Below are 25864 nucleotides of genomic sequence, written 5' to 3' on the forward strand. Positions count from 1 at the left end.
GTTGAATTATAAGTATGCTTTATTTATTCTGGATAAATACATGATTTGCAAATATTTTCTCCTGTTCTGTGAGTTGTCTTTTCGTGTGATTCTTTCCTTTAAAGCACAAGAGTTTTTGACTGTGACCAAGTCTAATTATCTGGTATTTTCTTTGATTGTTTAGGTTTTGGGTATTATGTCTAGGAAATGATTGTCTAATCTATGGTCACAAAGATTCACTTCTGTGTCAGCAGTAATGTTCTCCCTTTAATTCCTGATTTTAGTAATTTGAGTGCCATATCTTCATTTTGGTCATTCTAGTTAAATGTTTATTTATTTATTTATTTTTAAAAATTTTTTTTTTAATGTTTATTTATTTTTGAGACAGAGGGAGACAGAGCATGAGTGGGGGAGGGGCAGAGACAGAGAGGGAGACACAGAATCTGAAACAGGCTCCAGGCTCTGAGCCATCAGCACAGAGCCCGATGTGGGGCTCGAACCCACAAACCGTGAGATCATGACCTGAGCCGAAGTCAGACGCTTAACCGACTGAGCCACCCAGGCGCCCCCCTAGTTAAATGTTTATTTAAGTTGACTATTTTTTATTTCTTATTCTCAGTTTTATTTATTTCTGCAGTAATCATTGTTTTGTCCCTTTTGCTTATATTTGGTATGGTTTATTACTCTTTTCTAGTTTCTTAAGGTAGAAGGTTAGGTTATTGGTTTGAAGTCTTTTTTTATTCTTTTTTAATATAGGCATTTATTATAAGCATGGTGGATAATTTTATGTGTCAGTTTAGACTAAAGGGTGCTCAGATAGCTGGGAAAACATTTTTTCTGGATGTTTCTGGGAAGGTGTCTCCAGAAGATTAATATTTGAATCAGTAGAGTGCATTAAAAAATACTGCCTTTACCAACGTAGACAGGTGTCATCCAATTCCTTGAGGATGTGAACGGAACAAAAAGGTGGAGTAAGGGCAAATTCACTCTCCCTGCTTGAGTTGAGGTATCTGTCTTCTGCCTTTGGACATCAGCTGAGCTATTTCTTAGGCCTTCAGACTCAATCTGAATCACACAACCAACTTTTCTGGTTCTCTAGCTTGCATATGGCAGATTTGGGGACTTCGCAGCCTCCCTAATCTTATAAACCAATTCCTATAATAAATCTTCACATATATATATATATATATATATATATATATATATATATATATATATATATATACTATTGATTTTGTTTCTCTGGAGAATCCTGACTAATACAACAGCTATAAATTTCCCTCAAGCACTGTTTGTGTTGTATTCCTTAAGGTTGGTTTGTTGTGTCTTTAGTTTTTTTCATAAGCATTTTTAATGTGTTGTATGTATCACACCATACCTAAGTGTAACGTTTTCTTTTCAAAGTATTTTCTGATTTCCTTTGTGATTTCTTCTTTGACTCTTTTTTTTTTTAAAGGAGTGTTGCTTACTTTCCACATATTTTTGAATTCCCAAATGTCCTTCTATTACTGGACAAATACTTTGTATTATTTCAATCCTTTTGAATTTATTGAGACTTCTTTCATGATGTAACATACATTCTATCCTGGGGAATGTTCCGTGTGCACTTGAGAAGAATGTGTATTCCACTGCTGTTACATGCAGAGTTCTATAGATATCTGTAAGGGCTACTTGGTTTATAGTATTGGTCAAGTATTCTGTGTCTTTGTTGACTTTCTTTCTAGTTCTGTCCATTACTGCAAATGAGGTATTGAAGTTCCAACTTCAATTATTGTTGAATTTGCTAATTATTCCTTTACTTCTTAGAAATTCTGTTTCGTGTGTTTTGGGGCCCTGTTGTTAAGTTCTTCTGGCTGCTCAAATATCCTGTTGAAACCCCTTTAGTGAATTTTTCATTAAGTTTAGATATTTTTCAATTCCAGAATATCTTTTGGGTTCTTTTTAGAATTTTTTTAGTCCTTAGACATGGTTTTCTTTTAAAAGCTTTTTGCACATATTTAAAATAGCTAATTTAGGGGCACCTGGGTGGCTCAGTTTGTTAAGCGTCTGACTTCAGCTCAGGTCATGATCTCGCAGTTCGTGAGTTCGAGCCCCGCATCAGGCTCTGTGCTGACAGCTCAGAGCCTGGAGCCTGCTTCAGATTCTGTGTCTCCCTCTCTCTCTGCCCCTCTCATACTTGCACTCTGTCTCTCTCCCTCTCAAAAATAAATAAACATTAAGAAAATAAAAATAAAATAAAATGGCTAATTTAAAGTACACATATAGTAAATCCAGTGTCTGGACTTCCTTAGGGATAGTTTCCTATTGGTTGCTTTTCTCCTCCTCCTGAATGGGCCATACTTTTATTTTTTGTTTGCATGCCTCATGATTTCTTTGTAGATAACTGGATGTTCAAAATAACATAATGTGGCAATTCTGGAAATCAAATTCGTCCTCCTTCCCAGGGTTTGCTGTTGTGTGTTGATGTTTCTGTTTAATGACTTTTCTGCATCAATTCTGTGAAGTCCGTACTGTATGTCAGGTGTGGCCACTGAAGTTTTTACTTGGTTCGCATAGTGGTCCACTAATGATTGGACAGAGGTTTCCTTAAATTTCTGAACTGCTAAATCTCCCAGTCTTCGCTGAGGGGCTTTCTCTGTGTGTTGGGGCACTACTTCAATGCTTGGCCAAATAATTTACAATTTTGCCTTAGCCTTCACTTCCTGCTTGCACAGAACCTCAAGGTCAGCCAGAGGTGAGAGTTTAGGGCCTTTCAGGTCTTTCTTAATCATATGCACAGTTCTGGGAAGGTGCACAGACCTACCTGCGTTTGTGACTTTCTCAATCCCCAGGAGCATCTCAGAGCTTTTCAAAGCCTCTATGGAATTCTCATTCCCCAGAGTTTTCCTTTTAAAGTTTTGGTTAGCCTATTATTTCCCCCAACCGTTATTTACCTCTTTAGGCTGCTTCAAAGTTAAACAATTGCCTGTAATGGCTTCTGATAATGTGCCTGGGGAATAGATTTTTTTTTGCACTGAATGAGCTCTGAGTCAGGTTAAATAAAGACATCTTTACAAGTAGGGTCTTCCAGGAACTAACAGGTCAAATAATGACAATTCTCTTGGAATGAACTTTCATAGGAGTGCCACTTTCTACCTTCCAGTGGCTTCAAGGCTGCTGGGTTTCACTGTGATTTTGAGCTGTCCATTTTCAAGGCTACTGTGGCTTCAGAGAGGAGGTATGGGAATAGGGTAAGTTAAAATGCCACAAATCACACAGTCCTTTCCAAGATTCAGATGTTTTTCTTAAAAAAAAAAAAATACTACCCAGGTTGCTGGAAGCCTTTGGTTAATTTCTAGCATTCTGAAGATATTGATTCTGACAATTTTGGTGAGTTTTCTTATTGCTTTTATGGAGAAAAGACTTTTTGGAGGTCCTTAATCTGCCATTTTTGCTGACATCATCCCCTTTCCCACTGAATCTTGATATATATTATGTATGTCATTAGATCCAATCATAAGGGCAATAAATTAAGTGCCAATTCTCCTGTTCACCTGTAGGAAGGAGAATGTTAAGAGGTCCCCCATATGTTGAGGAACTCGTGTTCAGTCTTTTCTGAAGTTTTTAACTTCCCTTGATGCAAGAATCAGGCAGACCAGTGGAACCAAGGAACAGCTAGCTGCAGGGATTCGAAATGCTTGTTTAACACATTCTCATAGGTAAACACTCTCCTGTGCATTTGTGTTTTAGCCTCTTCATCTTCTGAATAGCTTGTCTGCGGTGAGACTTTCCCTGGCGGGGGCTGAAACATTCTCTTGAGAGAAGTGGGTGTAGGAACAGCTGCGACTCAAAGGCTTTCCCTCCAGATACGAGAGGAAAAGCTACTTAGAGGAAGAGGTGGGCTTAACTATTTGCATCTATGCTTATACGACTTGATATTCTCCGATACTTTTACAAAACAGTCCCTAGGTGAATAAAAATAAACAAAAAGTATTTAGCTTCTTTTATTCTTATCTCCCAGCTATGTTCACGTACAAGCACAAGTCTGTCGCTACTCCCGAGTGGTGGCGATTCTGGAAATCAGTAGTCGTTCCAGCTCTGGAAATGACAATAGTCATTTAACATGTATTCAATCAATACATTCTGTGATGAGCCCAGTTAAATGAAGTTCATTCTTTCAGCAAAGACCTGGTGAGCATCTACTACGGACTAGGCATGTGATTGCATTTGGCCATCATTCTCCAAGAATTCCAGAATTCTATTTCTTCTATATCTGGTTGCAAACCATGAACTATAGAATTGACTGTATTTTTACTGCCCCTTCTTTTAGTATAAACACAGCACAAAGTGATCCAATGTCACACAAAATATTCAAGATTGTTGTGTTTCCTTCTCTCATGCACAGACGCATGCACACGCACACGTGTGCATGTACCCACACACAAAGTGAAATAGAAAAACTACCTATAAAACCAAGGGATGTTAAGTGAAAATAGTTTCTTAACCTCATACCACTTCCTAGTATGAGACAAGGAATACTAGAGAACGGGTCATCAGTTAGTTCTTTTTCCCGCTGGTGTTGCTCAACATGCAGAGACATACTTCGATATTAATTTGAGACAATGAGATTGTGGGAAAATTTTCCTCTTGAAGGATTTCACCTCTACACCAAATATGTCCGGGGTACCGTTTCCAAAGAGATCTCATTACTTTGTCTGGTTTAGTATTCGGAGCGGTGAGATTGCCAAGGCTTTCCTGTTTACTGGCTGTCACCTTGTGTCCTCTCTGTCCACAAGCAGACACAGTTTGCATGTGGGCTTGATATTCCCAGTTATGTGGGGGAGGGTGGGAACACTGACAGCTGCCAGAACGGCTGTGGTGGTGGACGGCTGGATGCAGGTGCATATGCTGCCTCAATTTGACAGGCTTTCAGGCTTGCATTATCTCTAGTGATATCCAATATCCTATCCAATAATGTCCTTAAAAACAACAGAAGCAGCACACTTACGCGTATTCACCAGGGCGTAGAGTTCCATAACGTTCACTCAGATCTGCACGGATAAAACATCTGCAATGTGTTATTTTTGTGATCTGCCTGGTCACAGTGTCACAGTAGCTTAGAAATTAAATCATGCACCTGACATTATGATACTTTGTTATCTGAACGATTTTCTTTTTGCCTACATCCTCTGTAGTACATAAGGATTCGACCTCTTAAGGTTTTATAACAGTTCCTTGCCAGAGTTGTACAAGGGATAGGTAGTCACTGCTGACCGAGTTATTCTTCTCGTGGAACGTTAGTGTGCCCCTGACTTTGAGGTTCTGTTCCAGTGTCCGCTCGCTTCAGTTTAGTCCCCCTCTGCCACGAACCCACTAGGCTGTGGTTGAGTCTCTTAACTTTCTAAATCTCTATTTTCTTGGCTGTAAATTAAAATGAATAATCCCTGCCTGGCAGTACCACAAGGCAGGCGGAGAATGAAATGATGAGGACAAATGTGCAAGTAGTTTGGAAATGGCTGTCAGAGGTAGACCAGAGCCAAAAATTACCTCTCCTCTCTGTCAGGTTCTCACCCATAAGAGAGGAATCACTAGCCAAACGGGGGTCCAAAGGATCATCATTTTAGGCAAAGAAGTTGCGAATAAAATTCTCGGCTCTGGGAAGTCGAGATTGGAAAATGTGGCTTAAACCTGAGGTCCAGATCGGGTTTCCTCTCACCCAACCCAAAGAAAAGCCTCTGTATTTACCAAGAGAGCCCAGTCTGCTGTGCAGCCTTCCAGTCCCACTTACTTGAAGTTCAGAGACGGCTTCTGGAGGGCAGGAGGAACTGGAATGCAGAGAGAACGGCAAGCATCCCTACCGACTGGAGTAGGTTCTCCCAACGTGGGCTAGTACTCAGAGACAGGAAGTACCATGGCTGGCACCAGAGTAGGAGAGGGAACTCACTGCCTTAGCACAGATCTGTCAAAGGGAACTAGATGCCGGGCCACAGGTGAGCACAGGCTCTAGTGGAAGCCAGGCTCCCACCAAACAGATTAGCACCTCTCCCCGCTGAGGGGGGGAACAAGCAAAGGGAGAAAGAGGTTGGGAGTGTTGGCATCGTCTCTCTCCAGAGTGAGGAAGAGACCTTACGTCTGCCCCTCTGTGGATTTATGACGGAGAACGAGAGTCTCTCCCTCTCATCCGACCATGGCAATGAGATGTGCACATGGCTTAGGGTTTGCTTTTATAGGGTTCGCCTCAGTGAAAAGTCTGAGGAAGTTGTTTATATAAGGTACATTAGAGGCTACTTACACAGTCCCCTAATTTTACAGTAAGAAGGGGCCAAGAACAGGTTGGTGACCGGCTCAACTAGTTGATGGCAGTCGTCTAGTTCTTAGGAAGAAGATTAGATCCGAAAAACAGGGCACTCACCAGGGAAGGTGAGAGGACTTTGGTGAGAGGATGTGGGTTGCCATCGTGAGAGCAGCGGGGTACCCCGGGGAGCAAGGGAATGTGTTCTCATACAGGAGAGGGAAGAGGGAAATGGATGTGAAGGAGATGAAGGTCATAAGTTTGTTTAAAGCAATTTTATGCAAATGTTAAATTGTAGCTATAATGGAGATAACCAAGTTAAGCCATTAGCATGATTTTCATTATGTGAGGAAGGAATAAGTACTTCCTTCTCACTGCCCTTTGGAAGGTGCATTTTCTTCTCGGTAGTATTTATCCTTCAGTCCTTATGATGGAAAAAGCACGCGGGATTCCTCTGGGAAGTGGGATTCTCAGTCCACCTGGTAAAAGTGGGGCTGGCCTACTCCCAATGCTAATGGGCCGTGTGCCGACTTAGACCTGGGCAGTCAGAACATTTCCTTTCTCTACCGCGGGAACTGGGTCCAGGAAGGGCATGTGACCCAGTCCGGGCAAATGACAATCTTTTCCTGAACCTCTTACGAATGAAAATTCCCTTTGCTGGAGAGTTTGCAGCTGAGGTCGTGTAATATAAACAAAGAGCTACTGTTGACCGTCTTGTCACCATGAGGAAGGAGTCGCTTTGAGAAAGAAGGCAGCCCAGAGAAAAATGAAGCTGCAAGATGGGGAGAAGCCTATGTTTTATTATATCTTTGAGCGTCTTAATCGAACGTATCCAAGGACAACATCCCACTACAGTTTTCGGTTACATGGGCCAATGCGTTCCATACATCCCTTTGTTTTGGTGTAAAGCACTTGAATTAAGATTTCCGTCACTTCAAGTCAAAAGAATCCTAATTCACTTTCTCTTTGGTACCTCTCAAAATGTTATATGAGGGCATCTTTTTTTCTCCTCTTCTTTCTTTTTCCTCTTTAGTCATCCAGGTATATCTCAACCTGAATAACAAAGCAAAGGATCAAATCCTGTTTTTTAAAGGTCAGGAGAATGTTCCATTTTTCAACAATATTAGGCTATGTCTTTACTCAAGACTGTCTTCAGGTTCACAGCATGGTTATATCAGAAAAGAAAGCTTTTTATAGTTATTTATTGCTGCCATCACCCACCACCCCCAAACTTTGTGCTTATAGCAACAATCATTGTATCATATTTGGTGATTTCGTCTGTCAGGAATTTGTCTAAGGATCAGCCAGGCGATTTTTCTTCTCTACATGGTATCGACTGGGGTCACTTGGAGATATTCAACTGATGGCTGGCCTGGCTGAGACAGGCCAGGATGGCTTATGCCTGACATCTTGGTGAGGATGGCTGGAAAGCTGGGTTCAACTGGGGATCCTTCCCATTTAGCCTCAGGGCTTCTTCACCTGTTCTTTCACGGTGGCTCAGGACTTCGTGAGTGATTGTCCCAAGTGGTCCTGGGTGTCAGCTGCGAGACCTCTTGTAACCTAGACTCAAACGTCAAAAGATGTCATTTTCACTTCATTCTGTTGGTCAAGCAAGTTACTCAGGCCAAACTGGCTTCAAGGAGGAAAGGAATTAGATAATTAAACTCCATCTTTCAGTGACAAAAGTCGCAAGTTGTCTGTTGCCGTCTTTAATCTACCGCAGGGTGGGGTAGCAGTGAGAAGAGCTCGAGCTTTGGGCTTGGACAAACCTGTCTAAGCAGCGCTTCATCATTCCCTAGCTGTGATTGTGGAGATTCCGTGTAAAATAGGGAATACTAAAACATCATGTTGAGAATCAAGTGAAACAATTTGTGTCAAGTGTCCCAGGACAGTGCTTCCTACCTAGTAGTCATTTAGTAGGTTGTATTTGGATTTCTATAGAGAGATCTAGAGCCTTGATTATATGTTTTCTTTCTGCCACTTTGTGGAGGCACTCATGAACTCTAGGGGCCTCTTCTTGGTTCCAGAGCTGACAATGTTGCAGATTGTTGCAGATACTATCAGTCTGCCTGGGGCCAGGATCATTTACTTCCTTAGACGAATGGCGCCAGCAGAAGGTAACAAATTCAGCATCTTTCTGCGGGGCTGCAGTTCCTCTGCAGCATGGGCTTTCTCACCTCACTGTAGCCCTGGCCACAAGCTAGACTCAGATCAGGTCTGAGTACAGCTCAGCATGTGCTGACATTGAAGGGCATTAGAAAAGCCAGTTGAGGGGCCCCTGAGTGGCTCAGTCGGTTGAGTGTCCAACTTCAGCTCAGGTCACAATCTAATAGCTTGTGAGTTTGAGCCCCACGTTGGGCTCTGTGCTGACAGCTCGGAGCCTGGAGCCTGGAGCCTGCTTCGGATTCTGTGTCTCCCTCTCTGCCCCTCCCCTGCTCACGCTGTGTCTCTCTGTCTCTCGATAATGAATAAACATTTTAAAAAATTAAAAAAAAAAAAAGGAAAAGCCAGTTGAGAGCTCAGCAGTTCATCTGTGTAGAAATCTCATCTGTGACATCTGGGATCCCCGTCAGCCTCAGAATTCCCTTGATATTGACGTCAGTGTTCTACATTCGTGAAGTCCCTTCGTCTCGAGCCACCCCCCCCCTCCTCTCTTTATGTCATCATAATCATAACAAATTGGCTGTACATGCTGGCTGTCTGGGAGGGAAATAAATTTTATGGTTCTAGTATAATGGGAAGAAAGGAGAGACACGCACAATGCTTGTACTTGGAATTACTAAACTCTGGGAGCCGTTATTATCATCCCCACAGCTGAGTCTGTGGGTTTGCATTTGGTATATAAATTCCTCAGGGCTACTGCTGAAAGTTATGTGCGGAAGGGTGTTGCTGATGAATGAGGAGTCTTCTGTATGATAAAGCTTAATATTTTATTCGGTGCTTTGCATAAAATTAGTGAAGTGTCATGAGTATATGGATGTTGCCATAATTTTTCAGTGGGTTGAGAAAAATAGTGCCTTTTAAATGAGGCTCCCCCTTTAAAGTTTTGTAAAATAGCGTTTTGATTATCATTGACTGTCTCAAGATATTTGTGTTGTCACTTCTTTAAGTCATCTCATGTTGCAACATTGAGGCAATCTGGAACGTGGGTTTGCAGTTTCTGTTCTGAGGAGCAGGCCAGCTGGGAGCCCCACACAGATAATATGCTCCGCTGCTGTGGGAAAATAGAAACCTCGCTCATCACTTAATGACCCCTATAGATTCAATAATTTTTTTAAGTATATTTTAAAATAGCGGTTATTGAAAAATCTCTATTTTTTAATAAGGATATTTCAACTCAAATATTTGAAAGAAAGATGATCAATTATTATATATTTTTTAAATTGATTGGAATGTCAACCAGGTCAACAATGGATTTTTTTTTTAGTATTTATTTATTTTTGAGAGAGAGAAACAGAGCACAAGAGGGGGAGGGGCAGAGAGAGAGGGAGACACAGAATCCAAAGCAGGCTCCATGCTGTGACATCTGGGGCTCGAACTCACGGACTGTGAGATCGTGACCTGAGCTGAGGCCGAAAGCTTAACTGACTGAGCCACCCAGGTGCCCCAACAATGGATTCTTAAACAAGGTATTATATATCTTATCTATCTTACTTTAAATTTTAAGGTCACATTAGCTAAGGATATAATTTTAAGAGGATATATATTGGGTTGAAAATTACAGTCAGCCAATGGTGTATTACCACATTATTTTTCTGACAATTCAGGCATTAAACTCAATTTATGGGAGGGAAAATAATCCGAGTTTTGTTCTTCCTCATTAAGTACTTCATTGATTCTGTCAAGCCATTTGAGCTGTGTTTGCTCCAATAAACTATGGACACAGCAAGACCTCTTTTATTCTCTTAAATGGAAGTGTTCATTGGGTAATATTTGTGTAGTGGTTTGAATTCCTCAAAATGTACACATTGTTCCCTAAATTCAATTGTATGTGCTAAATGTCTCATAAAACACACAAAATCATTTCCCACTATAATTACTTTAAAACAATACAATTTTTGAATATATAATGAGGCCTGTTAACTAGAATATCTACTTCCCTTTCACTTTAGCAGCATTCCCAAGACCTACCTATTGTCTCTGTCTGAGTACATTTTATCATACAGACAAAATAAGTATCTCTCCACTAGTGGAAAACCAGTCATACTGAACCAATTAAAGCAAGCAAAGGAAAGAATTAGCCGAGAAAATCTGTGGTGCTTTACGGATGAGATGGCCTATACAATGTCGTACCTCACATTATCATAACTCACAGACTTCTTACTTTCTTAATGAGTGACAATAGCAAATCTGGAAAACATCTGCCTTGGAAAAGAACACTAACTGCTCTCTGCTTAAAAAATGTTGCTCAGCTATGACCGTACAGCAGCCATGCGTATCATATTGTGGTATGAGATGTCTTGGTTGTGAGAAATTAATATTTTCATGTTTGATTTCAAATGGTCTAGACCAGAATTCTGGCATAATTCAAATCAATGTAAAGCGATAGTTCGAATAAAGAACATGATTTACTATTAGCAAAACTTCAACACTGCTACCTAGTTCCCAGCGATCGTTACGACTTGGGTGAAGGAAACTTAGCAAACTTTTGTGATTTTGTGCCATCTAGACAGAAAGTCTGCCATATAAAAAGAAAATCTCAAAATAACCTCTCATTTATATAGCTGACCATTTCAACTGGTAAACATCTTTTGGCTGCACAAGTAAAATATATTTTTTAAGAATCCCATTACCCCCCATAAAAACCTCTGCCATCAGAATAAGTTTATGAACATTCCCACCTGTGTTTTCATCATGGGCAAGAGTATCCTTCCTTTCTTCTCGGTACCAATTGATAAGTGTTTGGAAGATCAAAGAATAACACTTTTGGAAGAAGGAACAAGAAACAATTCTTTTGGAAGAAGGAACAAGAAACAATTCTTTTGGAAGAAGGAACAAGAAACAATTCTTGTATCAGTCTGTGTTTTGCATGACCTCCCGAATTTTTCCAAGTTATTGTCAAGTAGGTCTGTAACTTAAAAGTAACTGCTCATTTATTTTTATTCCTCCTTATAGTGAGAGGTAAGATCACAGTAGTAAACTGCTTTCACACTTTGGATACATGTTCTCATTGCCCAAATACTACACTGTCAATTTGTAAACTGCTGCAGAATCATGGGAGTTTGGAAAAATGATAACTAATTCTTTTCTGGCTTAGAAGATAAATTCAGTCATGGAAAAGAATTCATTTTCAGACCATCTCAGATATTTGTCATCTTTTTTTTTTCATTTCAATAGCAATGCATTATTACTACAAAGTGTGAAAAATTTCATTCAAGAGTGACTTTATCCAAGACATTATCTAATAGAACAGCTGGTACTCTTGTTCACATTGACCCTGTTTTTTGCAGACCTTTCACTTGCCCTTGTTATAAGGCAAAGCAGGGTCTAAGTTACTTGTATTATTTATTTAGCTCATAGTCTGTTATTACATTTGATGACATCATACACAGGAACTGAAGACAGAGTTTTCCATGTGCCATTTGAGTCTTAAATTACATAGTTAATTTAATCTCATTTTTAACTACTGAAAATACTCCCAAATTGTGCGGTTGACATTTTTAATATATCTGTGTACATATAAAAATACATGTATATGGTTTCAGATAATTCTACTTTTGGTCCAAAAAGCAGATTTGAAGTTCTAATCTTGTTAGTTGCAGAAGACAAACCTAGCAGTGTAGAGAGAAGACTGAGTTGAGTTTGGTGGTAGCTTGTGAATATTTCTGACTCTAAACAGAATCATATACTATTTACAGTTGTCTTTTGGATGCAGGTGCATTGTGGGAAAGTAACCCACCACTGAAGTCACCCAAATCCTTTGCTTCAAGTCTTTTAGTCACATAGTAAGAAATTAACAATGCTGTATTTGTTTTCTTTTTAATATTTCTCATATTTCTTATTCTCATTCTGTAGGAATGCATTCTAATCCAAGGACACATTCTCATGCGTTCATTAATCCTTGTGCTCCAAAACGATTCACATGAAAATTCAAAATCAGATGGTTTCATGTGTTCCAACTTAGCTTTTGCTAAAACAGGGTCATCCTTGAACTTGTCATCTGCTGAGGTATTGAATTCCCTATTTGACTCAATTACATGATCTTAAGAATGTGGCCATTTGCCATTTCTGTCTCAACTCTGAACACATGTTTTTGCATCTAACTGTTCAGCTTTAGGAATCCCTCAATTATAAATGACCTACTGAAAAAAAAAAGAGTAAATCATTTAAGGAGCTACCTAAGTAATACATAAAAATGCTTCTGTTTAAAGATAAAGTATTATTAATGTAATTTTCTGGTGATGACAAGTTTTAACTCTTTAATGTCTGAGTTTAATTTTAATTTAATTTAATACTACAATGTCTGAGTTACAAATAGTTTATAGAGTAAAATATTTCTTTCATTGTAAGAAGAATTTTTATGCATTTAATGAAGTTGTAATCAAGGCAATATTTTGAGAGAAGTAGTTGCCATTTTCTTCTAATTTAAAACAGTATCCTAATGTGGAATAATTTAATTGTAAAAAAATATTTTGATATGTATTTATTGTGTTACTCAGTTTTCTTTTTTTATTATTTTGAGAGAGACAGAAAGAGAGAGAGAGAGAGAGAGACAGAGAAAGACAAAGAGAGAGGGAGAGACAAAGAGAGAATGAGCGGAAGAGGGGCAAAGAGAGAGAGAGAGAGAGAGAGAGAGAGAGAGAGAGAGAGAGATAATATCCCAAGCAGGCTCTGCACTGCCAGCACAGAGCCTGACATGGGGCTTGATATCATCAACAGTGAGATCATGATCTGAGCCAAAATCAAGAGTCGGACACAACCTACTGAGCCACCCAGGAGCCCCTACTCAGTTTTCCTTTAAAATGAAGTAGACTGATATTAGTTTCAGATATTTATAATTAAATGATTGAATCAAATTAAACATGTATTTGTCTTCTCTGCTGGACTAAAAACTCTTGAGGGCACAGATTATGTCCTGTTCATTCCTCAGATGAATAGTTGACTAGGACAGAGTTTGGCGGATAGTAGGCGCTCAATAATGTTGAACTGATCTGAATGAACCTTTATGTGGCCAGATGTAAACCTATTGTATAACCCCTATTGATTTTATATATATATATATATATATATATATATGATCTTGAACTAAAGAATCAAAGATAAGCTCATACTGTGCACTTATTTTAAATATATATATATATATATATATATATATATATATATATAATTTTTTTGGCTTTTCAGATCACTTTCACATAGTTATATCATTTGAACGTTTTGGGGTGGTGGGCCTAAGAAATTAGTCCATTTTTCTTTTTTTCTTTTTTTTAAGTTTATTTTTGAGAGAGAGAGAGGGAGAGAGAGAATCCCAAGCAGGCTCCACACTGTCAGCACAGAGCCTGACCTGGGTCTGGAACTCACGAACTGTGAGATTGTGACCTAAGCCAAAATCAAGAGTCTGCAGCTTAACCTGTTGAGCCACCAGGTGCCCCAGTCCGTTTCTCTTGTTTGAAGTCATACTCCTGGTTAATTTCATAGCAGGAACTGGAAACCAGTTTTTTTTTTTTTCCTTTTAAAAACTTGTAGTTTCTTTACCCTATTCTTACTCACCCTTTTATGAGAAATATGCGAGGTGGGTCAAATTGCCTCTTTGCAAAAAAAAAGCCTTGTTAATTCAGCTTGCAGAGGAAGAGTGTTGAACAAACTCTCACTCCTACCTGCACAACAGGAAAAAAAAAAAGTCAAGAAGCTGGAAACTAATGACTTTTCTTGAACCCATGAGAGAATTGAGATTGCAGGGCAACAGCTCTCCTGAGATGTGGGGAGAGACAAGTGCTTGCAAAGAAAGATGTTGTCAAAGTCCAAATAAGCCAAAAAGAAGACCCAACGAGGTATTTTTAATGAATTGCTAAAGGCTGAGTGGGAATGTAAAGTTCCTGGAGGCTGAAGACATGTGTGTATATAGGAAGTCTCACTCTTGAAGGATTTTCCTCTAGGAATTCACAGGGAAAGTTGGGGAGAAGCCCAAGAAAACATCCCCCGTGATACTGGCTGAAGCAGGGGAAAGAACAGAAGCCGCTACCGACTTGCAGCCAGACTCCTCTTCGCTATCATCTCCGAGGAACAAGAGCCTTAACATGCAGGGAAAAGGGAACAAAAGTGTAGACAGAGGTCCTTGGGAGGGGCGTGGGACTCTGTGTCGGCCCATTATAACCTCTGGAGAAGGAGCAAGAATACTTGAGAATGTCCCAGATGCAAGACCACAATGGCTGCCTACATCTGAGGCTTCTTAAGAATGCCTCCTTCTGCCAGTCCTCCTTCTTCAACACAGTTGAGACTAGTGGCAACACAGTTAAGAGTGGAATACAGCTAGGAGAGCTGGAAGAGCCAAATTCTGTCTCTGTTGCGCAAAGGAGAATGCCAAAGCCCCTGGGAGATCCAAAGCCAGTAAGGAAGCAAGCTTCAAACCCAGACCACCTTCTGACTAGATTAAAATGAACACCCACACTAACAACTCAGCGGAAGGAAAGGTGTGCTCATCTCCAAGCATAACAATTCTTTATCTCCACATATATCCTGTTGTATAATAAGTCCAACTTTCAACAACAAAAAAAACATATGAGGCATACAAAGAAGGAAGACAAAACACAGTTTACAATAGCGAAGAAGTTAACAGAGCCAGACTCAGATGTGACCTACCTGTTGAAGCTATCAGATGGGGAATTTAAAATAGCTATGGTTAATATGTTAAAGGCTCTAGTGGAAAAGGGAGACAACATGCATGGTCAGGGAGATAACGTTGAGCAGAGACCCGGAAACTAAAAAAGAATAATTCAGTAACAGAGATGAAGAATGCCTTCAGCAAATCAAAAACATAGCTTTGACATAGCTGAGGAAACAGCAAGTGAGCTTGAACATGTAGATCAATAGAAATTGCCCAAAGTGAAACACAAAGAGAAAAAAAATGTGGAAAAATAGAACACAGCATCCATCAGCTGTGGGACAATATCAAGTGATACAGCCCAGGCATAAATGGAAATGCCAGGAGAACAAAGAAGAGGGCATGAAAAATATTTGAAGAAATAATGAGTAAGAATTTTCCAAAAACCCAGCCCCGGTGAACATCATATTCAGACTTCTGAAAGCCAAAGACAGAAAACCTTAAAGGCAACTGGAGGAAAAAATGATACTACATCAGGGTAACAAGGATAATAATTACAGTGGACCTCTCAGTAGAAACCCTGCAGACAAGAAGACGGTGGAATGGTGTCTGTAAAGTGCTATAAAGGAGGAAAAAAACTGACTTAAAAATATATTTCAAAGGTGAAGCAGACGCTCTTCTCAGACAAATAAAATTTCAAACAAACCTTTCAAATAACAACAAGTGTTTCTCAAAGACAAAGAAAAATTAATGTAATTTAATAACCACAGATCTGCTCTATAAAGAATGTTAAAAGAAGTTCTTCAGGTAGACGAGGTATGATATAATTAAAAAAATACTTGGATTTATGCAAAGGATGCAGAGTGGAGGTCAATGGGATATTTTTTTCTTATATTTAATTGCTCTACAAGCTAACTATTTAAAGCAAAAAGTTGTATTAATGTGTTTATCCTAGTGAGAAAAGAGCAGTGCGTGACAACAGTGGTACAAGGAGAGGAGAATTGGGGAATGTATCGTTACATTGCGTATGAAGTGGCATAATGTTATTTGCAGATAGACTCGCAGACCATTAAAAGTTAAATGTTAAACAAGAGGTATCAGTCCTCTGTGGAGAAGACACTGAGACCAGCTCCTGACTCACCACTTTTCCTTCTTGCTCAGGAAATCATGCTGCAGCCGTGGGGCAGTCATGGCTCTCAAGGATGCCGGAAAGACTGGTGGAATCAGAGGGAGGCAGTTCACGGAGTTAGAATCACCCAAACCATCCACGACGTAAAATCCCTGGAGGTGTGCATGACCGGACCAGAGGTGCAAAGGAAAAGAACCTTCAAATGAAAGGACTGGCTGGGATGCCTACCAAGACTGAGAATCACCATGAGAAAATTTGGTGGTGAAGGATCCAGGCATGGCAGCATTTCTAGATGCAGATCATTGACTTGCGCCGTCCTTCCAAGATTGATAAGCACATTACTTCTATCGGCATTGAGCCGGGGGTAGAGATTGAAGTGATTATTGCAGATGCTTAAATCAACCATTTTAATAATTATCCACTGTTAAAAAAAAAGAGGCATAAATAACTAAGAGGCATAAATAACTATTAAAATGGAATAATAAAAATCTCGCTAATTTAGAGAAGGCAGAAAGTGAACCAAATAAATAAATAAATAAATAAATAAATAAAACAAGAAAAAATAGAGCATATAGAAAACAGCTAGCAAGATCGTAGGTTTTAATCCAACCATCACAATAATCAGTTAAAAGGCAGAGATTGTTAGGTTGGGTATAGAAATAAGACTCAGTTACATGTTGCTACAGGAGACTTACTTTAAATATAGACATGAACAGGTTAAAAGTAAAAGCATATACCATGCCAACAGCATTACTCCTCTCTTCCACAAAACAAAACAAAAAAAAAAAAAAAGAAAAAAAGAAAGAAAAGAAGGAAAGAAAAAAGAAAAAAAAAACCAAACCTGGAGTAGCTGTGTTAAATTTAGTCAAAGCAGACTTCAGAGCAAGAAGCATTGTCGGATATAAAGTAGACCATTACATAGTGATAAAAGGATAAGTTCTCCAAATGCACCTAACAGTCCTGAAGGTGAACGAATGTAATGGCAGCGTTTCACAATACACGAGGCAAAAACTGGTGAGTCTGAGAGGACATACAGACAAATCCATAATTATCACTGGGGACTGCAGCATTTTTTTTATACTTGCTCACAGAACAAATAGTCAAAAAATCAGTAAGGATATAAATGATCTGAACAGCACTATCAATCAACTTGACTTAAGTGGCATCACCACACCAAAGAACTTCAGAATACACATTCTTGTTAAGTGCACATAGAACATTCACCAACATAGACCAGATTCTGGGTCACAAAACAAATACATTTAAAAGAACAGACATGATACCAAGTGTGTTCTCGGATTATTACAGAATTATATTAGAAATCAAAAAAAGAAAGATATCTGGAAGATCTCTAAATATTTGGAAATTAAACAATGTATATTTCTAAATAATCCATGAGGCCAAAAGGAAGTAAGCCTCAGGGGAATTCTAAAATATTTTGAACCCTCAACAATAGGAAAGCAAGCAACCCAATTAAAACAGGACAAATGATCTTAACAGAGACCTCACCAAAGAAATAGACAGCTGCAAATAAGCACATGAAAGATACTCAACATCATTTGTAACTGGGAAATTTCACATTAAAGCAACAATGAAACACCACTATCCACCTATTAGAGTGGAGATAATAATAATAATAATAACAATAATAAAATAAAAATCTGACAATGCTAATTGCTGGCAAGGATGTTTAACAACAGGAACTCTCATCGCTTGTGGAAATGAAAAATGATACAGCTACTTTAAAAGACAATTTGGCAATTTCCTACAAAGCTAAACATAGTCTTATCTTTCAATTCCAAAATCACACTCCTACATATTTATCCAATTGATTTTAAAACATGTCCACACAAAAGCTTACACATGAATGTTTGTAGCAGCTTTGCTTATAATTGCCCCACAAAAAGTCTTAAATGGATATTGGTAAGTGAAAGAAGCCACTTTGAAAAGGCTCTATATTGCATGATTACAATTATATGACATTCTGGAAAAGTCCAAAGTATAGAAACCATACAATGATTAGTGTTTTCCAGGAGTTCAAGGGTAAGGAGAAAGGAATGAATGGTTGAAGCACTGGGAATTTTTAGGGTATCAAAATTATTCTGCATTCCACTGGGGATCTTGTGATAGATGTGAGACATTATGCATCTGTCAAATTCACACAACTTTACGGCACAAAAAGTGAAGTTAAATGTACGCAAAGTTAGAAAAAAAAATCTTATAGGAGATTGGGGGAACCCAGGATGGAATACAGAATGGGACAAGACAATCCAACTGCTTTACGAATGTATGAAGGGGGAAAGGTGTGTAGGGGGGAAAGATACTGAACTATGTAATTTTGGAAATGAGTGTAATATGTAAGACTGTACTCGAGTTGATAAAGTTGTTGACCGTAGGGGTGTAGTTTCATAATTCTGATACCACTATAATGTATCCTGGGATTAAACAACTAAGCAAATGGATGGCAATGGTGGGAGATAGGTTTTTCATTGCTGACAAAGGAGTTTAGAGACGAGCAAGAGGAATAGACTAAAATGATCCGTGGGGCCTAATTTATATTAGAGTTGGGGACATCAGTATGAACTTACATTTAGCGTAGTGTAGATACAGATGGTGACGTATAGAAATGCACACATACAGCTTAGGATACACACACATATTTTCTTGCTCTGTTAGCTGAGAGCCTGAAACAATGAAAACCCTAGTAGCAACAAGTATAACTACCCAGATCTGGGCTTGTAAAATTGTTTTCTAGTAAAAGGAACAGGGCTTCTTAGAGAAATGGCTGATTCTAGGATTGGGCAGGAAATATAGAAGATGCGTCTGGAGCATCTTATAGTGGCATAAGCTAAAAACCATAAATAAAACCAACAATGATGGGATGTGTGAAAGAGACACAAAAGTCAACCAAAAGAGCGTCCAGTGGCCAGAGCTAGAGCAAGTTGAGCAACAGAATAAATTGTATTGGATTATAACCCAAAACATAAAGTGAATATTCATGAGTCACACTGATAAATGAATTAGTGAATAAGTGAAGAAATAAATGGGGTAGAATAGACAAATCCTCATACAGAAGAATTCCAAATAATTTATACAGGTATTCCACTCTCAAGGAGATGGTACATAACTTTCCACTCCTTAAGGGTGGACTTTGTAAACTTTGTAAACTTTCTTCCCAAATATACAGTTTGGAGAGGGGAGAGAAGAGTAAAAGAGTAAGTCTTCTGTGGAGACACATCACAAACACTACCTCAGCCAGGTGATCAAGATTAATATCAACAATGATAAGTCATGTTCACACTATATACCCTTGAGAAGATGTAGTGAAATTTTTACTTTATCCTATGGTCTTCCTCCTCAGAACTTAGAGTGGAAATCAATTAAACTGGAAACAGAAAAAGCTAAAGAAAATCAATGGAGCTTAAAGCTGATTCTTCGAAGAGATCCTAAAATTGATATACTTCTAGTCAGGCTTAATCAAGAAAAAGAGAAGACAGAAATTACCAATATCAAGAAGAAAATAAGAGATATCATTAATGGCCCCACAGAATTTAAGGTATAATAAAGCAGATATGAACAACGTTAAGTTTCTGATTTTAACTATTTACATGTAATTAACCAATTCCTTGAAGACACATCAAATTCCTTAAAGAAACTGTAAAAACTCACTCAAGAAGCACAGATAACCTGAATAATCTCATAACTATGAAAGAAATTGGATTTGTAGTTAAAAACCTTCCAAGAAAGAAGACTCCAGGCCCAAATAGTTTCCCTAACAAATTCTATCAAATATTCAAAGGAAGAAATAATACCAAATTCCTCAAAATGTCTTCCAGAAAACGGAAGAGGGACACTTACTAATTCATTCCACAAGACCAGCATTACTCTAACACCAAAACCAGAGAAAGAAACTACAGAACAGTATCTCATGAATATAGATCAGAATTCCTCAATAAAATATTTTTAAATTGCATCCAGCAATATATAAAAAGTATAATGTATCATGATTAAGAGAGGTTGGTTTAACATTGGATAACCAGTTAATATAATTTGATGCATTGACAGACTATAGAGAGAATACTATCTCAATAGAAGCAGCAAAATCATTTAATAAATTTCTACGTTCTTCCATGATAACAGCATTTAGCAAAGTAGGAATAGAAAGGAATTTCCTTGACCTAATAAAGGGCATCTACAAAACCAAAACAAACAAACAAACCCAAACCAAAAAACAAATCTACTTGCTTGTATCATATTGAATGATGAGACATTAAATTTTTCCCCTAAGATCAAGAAAGGCAAGTATGTCTCATCAGTCCTATTCAACCATGTATAATAAGGCAAGAAAAAGAAATGTGGTACATAGTGGTTAGAAAAGAAAAAAATAAAACTGTCTCAGTTCATGGACAATGTGTCTATGTAGAAAGCTCAGGGGTTTATACAGAAGTGCCTGGAACTAATAACACAAGTTAGCAAGGTTGTAAGATGAAAACTCGATATAAAACAGTCAATTGTATTCCTCTTCATTAGCAATAAAAAGAAGGGGGGAAAACTATTGATTCAACAATTCAGGTGTTGATTCACACAACAATACAAATGAGGCTTATTTGCATTTTGTCTGGTGAAAAAAGCCAGACTCCAAAGTCCAAATATTTCATGATTACAATTCTATGATACTCTGGGAAAGGGAAAATTATTAGAATTGAAAGCAAATCAGTGGTTGTCACAGTTTCAGGAGGGAATAGGGGTTGGTTACAAAGTGTAAAAAAATTAAGATGTTGGGAGATGTAGGATGGAATGAAGACAGATTATAACTGCATTTCAAATGCATGACATAACCTCACTGAAGGGGTTAGAGACAAGGGAACTGACCTAAATTACTTTAGAAATGAGTGTTTGGATATTCTTTTTTTTTTTTTTTTTCAGCGTTTATTTATATTTGGGACAGAGAGAGACAGAGCATGAACAGGGGAGGGGCAGAGAGAGAGAGAGACACAGAATCGGAAACAGGCTCCAGGCTCCGAGCCATCAGCCCAGAGCCTGACGCGGGGCTCGAACTCACAGACCGCGAGATCGTGACCTGGCTGAAGTCGGACGCCTAACCGACTGCGCCACCCAGGCGCCCCGAGTATTTGGATATTCTAAGGATAAAGACAATAAAGAACTGTACATAGAAATTATATTCTAGTTGGTAAATTAGAGCCTCATGGGGTTAGCAATTCTGAAACTAACTTACATTTATGTGAGGGTTAAGCAAATACGTGAATTAACTGTATTAATAAGAATCAGATTTCTCACTGTCAGAGAAAGAAGTTCAACATAAGCAGGGGTGGGGAAGCTAACTCTGTTCCCTAAAAGGGCCTATAAGCCATGAGCATACCTAGTGCCCAGATCTTAGTTCTAAATACCATTTGGGGAGAAGAAAAAAAGGAAGTGAGAAAATGACTGTTTCTATGGTTATATTATAAGGTTGATGATACAGTGTGATGACAACAGTATTGACCTTTGTGGTATTCTCCCCCAAATCTATATTCACTGTCTGATCATGAGAAAACATCAGACCAATACAGATTGAGGGTCAGTCTACTAAAATCCCTGACCAGCACTCTGCCCAAGTATCAAGGTCATGGAAAAAAAAAAAAGATTCAAACAGTCACACATGGGGTGAGACTAGGGAGAATTGATGAATAAATGCATCTTGCTATACCGGATGGATCCTGGAACATAAAAGGGACCTTTAGTGGAAAAAACTGGTGAAATGTTTTGATAAATGTACTATACTTATGTAAAATGTTAACTTTAGGGGAGGCTGGGTGAAGAACATACAGAAACTTTCCGTATTATCTTCGCAGCCTTCCTGTAAATCTAAAATTATTTAAAAGTAACAAGTAAAAAGAAAGGCATGTTGTAAAAGGTTTTGATATAATAAATGAGGCTATTTAATAGTTCTTTGATCTAAACAGAGAAACTTACAAATTAACATAGCCACAGACATTTATCTAAGGGTAAGAGTCATAAAATAATTCTGGTGCAATATACTTTATGCTAGAAATACAAGTAGCTTTATCTGTCTCACAACTGTTTAATATCTATTCCTTTTTTAATTTTTTTAATGTTTATTTAATTTTGAGAAGGACAGAGACAGAATGCGAGTAGGTTAGGGGCAGAGAGAGGGAGACACAGAATCTGAAACCAGCCCCAGGCTCCTAGCTGTCAGCACAGAGTCCAACACGGGACTCGAACTCATGAGCTGTGAGATCGTGACCTGAGCCGAAGTCGGCCGCTCAACCGACTGAGCCACCCAGGCGTCCCTTAATATCTATTCTTTTTATTCCTCCTAATAACGCAATCTCTGTGGTTACACTATCCAATGAAACTCTGCAGTGATAGACATATTTTATATCTGTGCTGTCCAGTATGGTAGCCACTAGCCACATATGGCTGGTGTTCACATATTGTTCACATATTGAATGCTTGAAATGTGGCTAGTGTGACCGAGGAGCTGAAATTTTAATGTGATTTAACTTTAATTTAACTTTTAAGTAGCTACATGTTGCTAATGCCTATAGTATTTACCAACGCAGCTCTAGATAATAAGCCCCTTTAGACAGCAATTTGTCTTACTCAGTTTTTATCCCTTGTAGTGCAAGCAGGACTAGACATATAGGGTAAATAAAATGGACGTAGCCAGTTTGGGGAGGTTCTGGTCTAGTGTGGTGGATGTTATCCTGCGTGCGCAGTAGAATCACAGGGAGAGGACTTTCAATGAAGTTTAATTTTGTGATCTCCACCCCAGAAAATTAAATCAGAATCACATTGGGAGTGGGGGCAGTCAGGATCAGGGAGGAGATGTCCAGAGACAAGTATTTGTTTTAAAAGTTGCCAGGTGATTCTAAGACAGCCAGTGTTGAAAAATGCTGTTTTCAGGAAAAAGAGAATATATAACGCAATGGTATAAAATGAATTTAGACTCCTTACCTTTCTGCAGTGCTCAGACTTCCTCACGTTATCTAACACCATTGCAAAGTAAAATTATACTTTTATTTTTTTTAATGTTTATTTATTTTTGAGAGAGAGAGAGAGAGAGAGCGCGCGCGCTTGAGCAGGGGAGGGGCAGAGAGAGAGACAGACACAGAATCTGAAGCAGGCTCCAGGTTCCCAGCTGTCAGCACAGAGCCCAGTGCAGGGCTTGAACCCATGAACTGCGAGATCATGACCTGAGCCAAAATCAGAAATTTAACCAACTGAGCCACCCTGGTGCCCCATAAGTAAAATTATATTTTAAGCATATAATTTTAAAAAGTAAATGCCAAGTAGTACTTTAGGAAAAAGAGACATTCTATCATCCTTTAGGCTGATGTAACTTATGAAAAAAATACGTCTCACTGGTTTAGGCCATATATATGCATATAAAAAATTTATATATTTTACATAAATTATTTACATATATTTTATATATATACGCATATATATAATATATATATATAAAATAAAGGAGGATAAGATACCTTGAACATATATCTCTGTGGTTCAGAAAAACCAGATAGATAAATCACAAATTACAGATACCAGAAGTCTAAATATTCCCAGTTTACTGTTTGTTGTAGTAGAAAATGCTTAAAGAAAATCAGTGCTAGAATTTTTTCTTTTTTTTTTTTGGTCTTTATAGTACCTAGAAATCTAGAGAGTAAGTAGATTTGTTACCTGGGCTCTAAATGGTAAATTAACAAATGAAATAAAAGGTTTGCACCAAGCCAGAGTAGAAGCCAGGAAGGTGACCACCATTATTCTCTCACTCCCTATGGATTTCTTCTTCAAATTCCTGGATCTCTGTCTTTAATTTGGTGTATAGGTTGGAAGATTATGTTTAAACCATTAGGGGATTTTAACTGGAGAAAGGTGAGAGCTGAGAGGTAATTGTTACTGGCTGACAGTATAAGGTGCTATCAAACATTCAGCTTCAACTTGGATAATCATTTATCTTCTCTGCATCTAGAATGTCAGCCATAATCATAATCAATTATGTGTTCCTTTCCTGTTGACTTTTTCCCTTTTTTTTCTAATAGAGTAAGTGGGGGTTATTTTTGGTGGGGGGAGCACTGAGAGGCATAAAAACCCCATTAGTCACAGAGGATTATTTGTTGTATAGAATTACTTATTACTGATGGTGAACCGTTTTTATGGGCCATTTACAAAGATTGGCAAATGATTTACCTAGTGTAGTGGGAAGAGCATGGACATTGTACAGACAGACCTGGTTTTGAATCTCAGCTCTGACTTACCACCTGTATAATCTTTGGCAGGTTTACCTCTGTGAGTCTCAGTTTCCTCTTCTGTGTAGTGGGGATAATACCAGTCTTAAAGATTAAATGAGCTGATATTATAAAATACATGACAGACACTTAATACATTCTCGTTTTCCTTCCTTTATGACACCTCGCACTTCTGTCTACAAGATCCTTCCCCTTGCTCCCTCCGGCTCCCAGGGGTCCCACACTGGTCCCCGCTATGTCTATTCTGCAACCTTGCTTTCACCCACCCGTATTACCTCTCCTGTGGTCTTTCAGTTTCCTTTAGGTTTCAGCACACTGTTGTTGCTACTCCTTTCACCCCACCCCTCTCCTCCTCCCCCTCCAATATTTATTGAGTACAGTGTTAAACCCTTTAGATGTGCATCTGCCTAATTAATAGTAACATGATGAACTGTGTCCACTTAATCTCTACACCAGAGTTATCTCTATTTTACAGAGGAGGCAACTGAACCGGAGAGAGATGATTAGTAGGACACATAACTAGCCAATGTGACACAGCCAGTCCATCCTCTTTGCCCACAGTTTGCCCACAGGTCCCAATAACAACCTCTTAGGACAGAACACAATACTGATCACAATTGGGTCCCAGCCTTATCTCCTCATCACTATGCTCTAAGCTCCAGCCACACTCAGAGCTATTCCTTGGGTCTTCCCTTCCCTTGGGTTACTCCCTTTCCACGTGCTATTCCCGCTGCCCTGTCCTTTTCTACCTAGTAAACTTTGGCTTCTGCTTTGTAGTCCGGCAAAGATGTCAGACCCTCTGAGGATCTCCCTGTGTGTTGCAAGGCCTCCGATTTTCATAGCCTATTGCACAGACCGGTAACCATAGTGCTTTTCATACTCTTTGGAAATAAATAATTCATTTGTCGCTTTCACTGTCTTCACTATTATCATCCCTGAACTGCTCTTGGGGAGAATTTTTGCCGCCTAATTGGTGTTTAATAATGGGGTCTGGGTTCAATTGAAATTTCTGTTAAGATTAAATGATTTAGATAATTTTACATTCACATGCAGTTATTAAAAAATAATAGAGACCCTTGTACAGGCTGCTCGTTTTTCTCCTATGGTAATGTAAAACAATAGTATGATATGAAAACCAGGATATTGTCATTGATAAAATTCACCAGTTTTATTCAGATTTTCCCAGTTTTACTTGAACTTGTGTGTGTGTGTGTGTGTGTGTGTGTGTGTGTGTGTGTGTGTTTATTAAGGTTACTTAAAAATTGTCACCTGTGTAGGTTAATGTATCCACTACCTCAGTCAGAATACTGAACAGTTCCAATGTCACGGTGCTTCATCCTATGCCCTTTTATGACCACGTCTCGATCTTTCCACCCCTCCCCTATTTCCCACCGAATCCCTAGCCTCTGGCAACCATTTATCTGTCTTTACTGTCTAAAATTTTGTCCTTT

General features: G+C 38.7%; 1 pseudogene; it reads left to right on the forward strand.

Moving 5' to 3' along the window:
• LOC123383059 overlaps positions 1-18535 on the forward strand; it is a 32493-nt pseudogene extending 13958 nt beyond the window's left edge.
• The last annotated feature ends 7329 nt before the right edge of the window (positions 18536-25864 follow it).

Source organism: Felis catus, chromosome F2 (assembly GCF_018350175.1).
Source record: "Felis catus isolate Fca126 chromosome F2, F.catus_Fca126_mat1.0, whole genome shotgun sequence".
Taxonomy (NCBI): Eukaryota; Metazoa; Chordata; class Mammalia; order Carnivora; family Felidae; genus Felis; species Felis catus.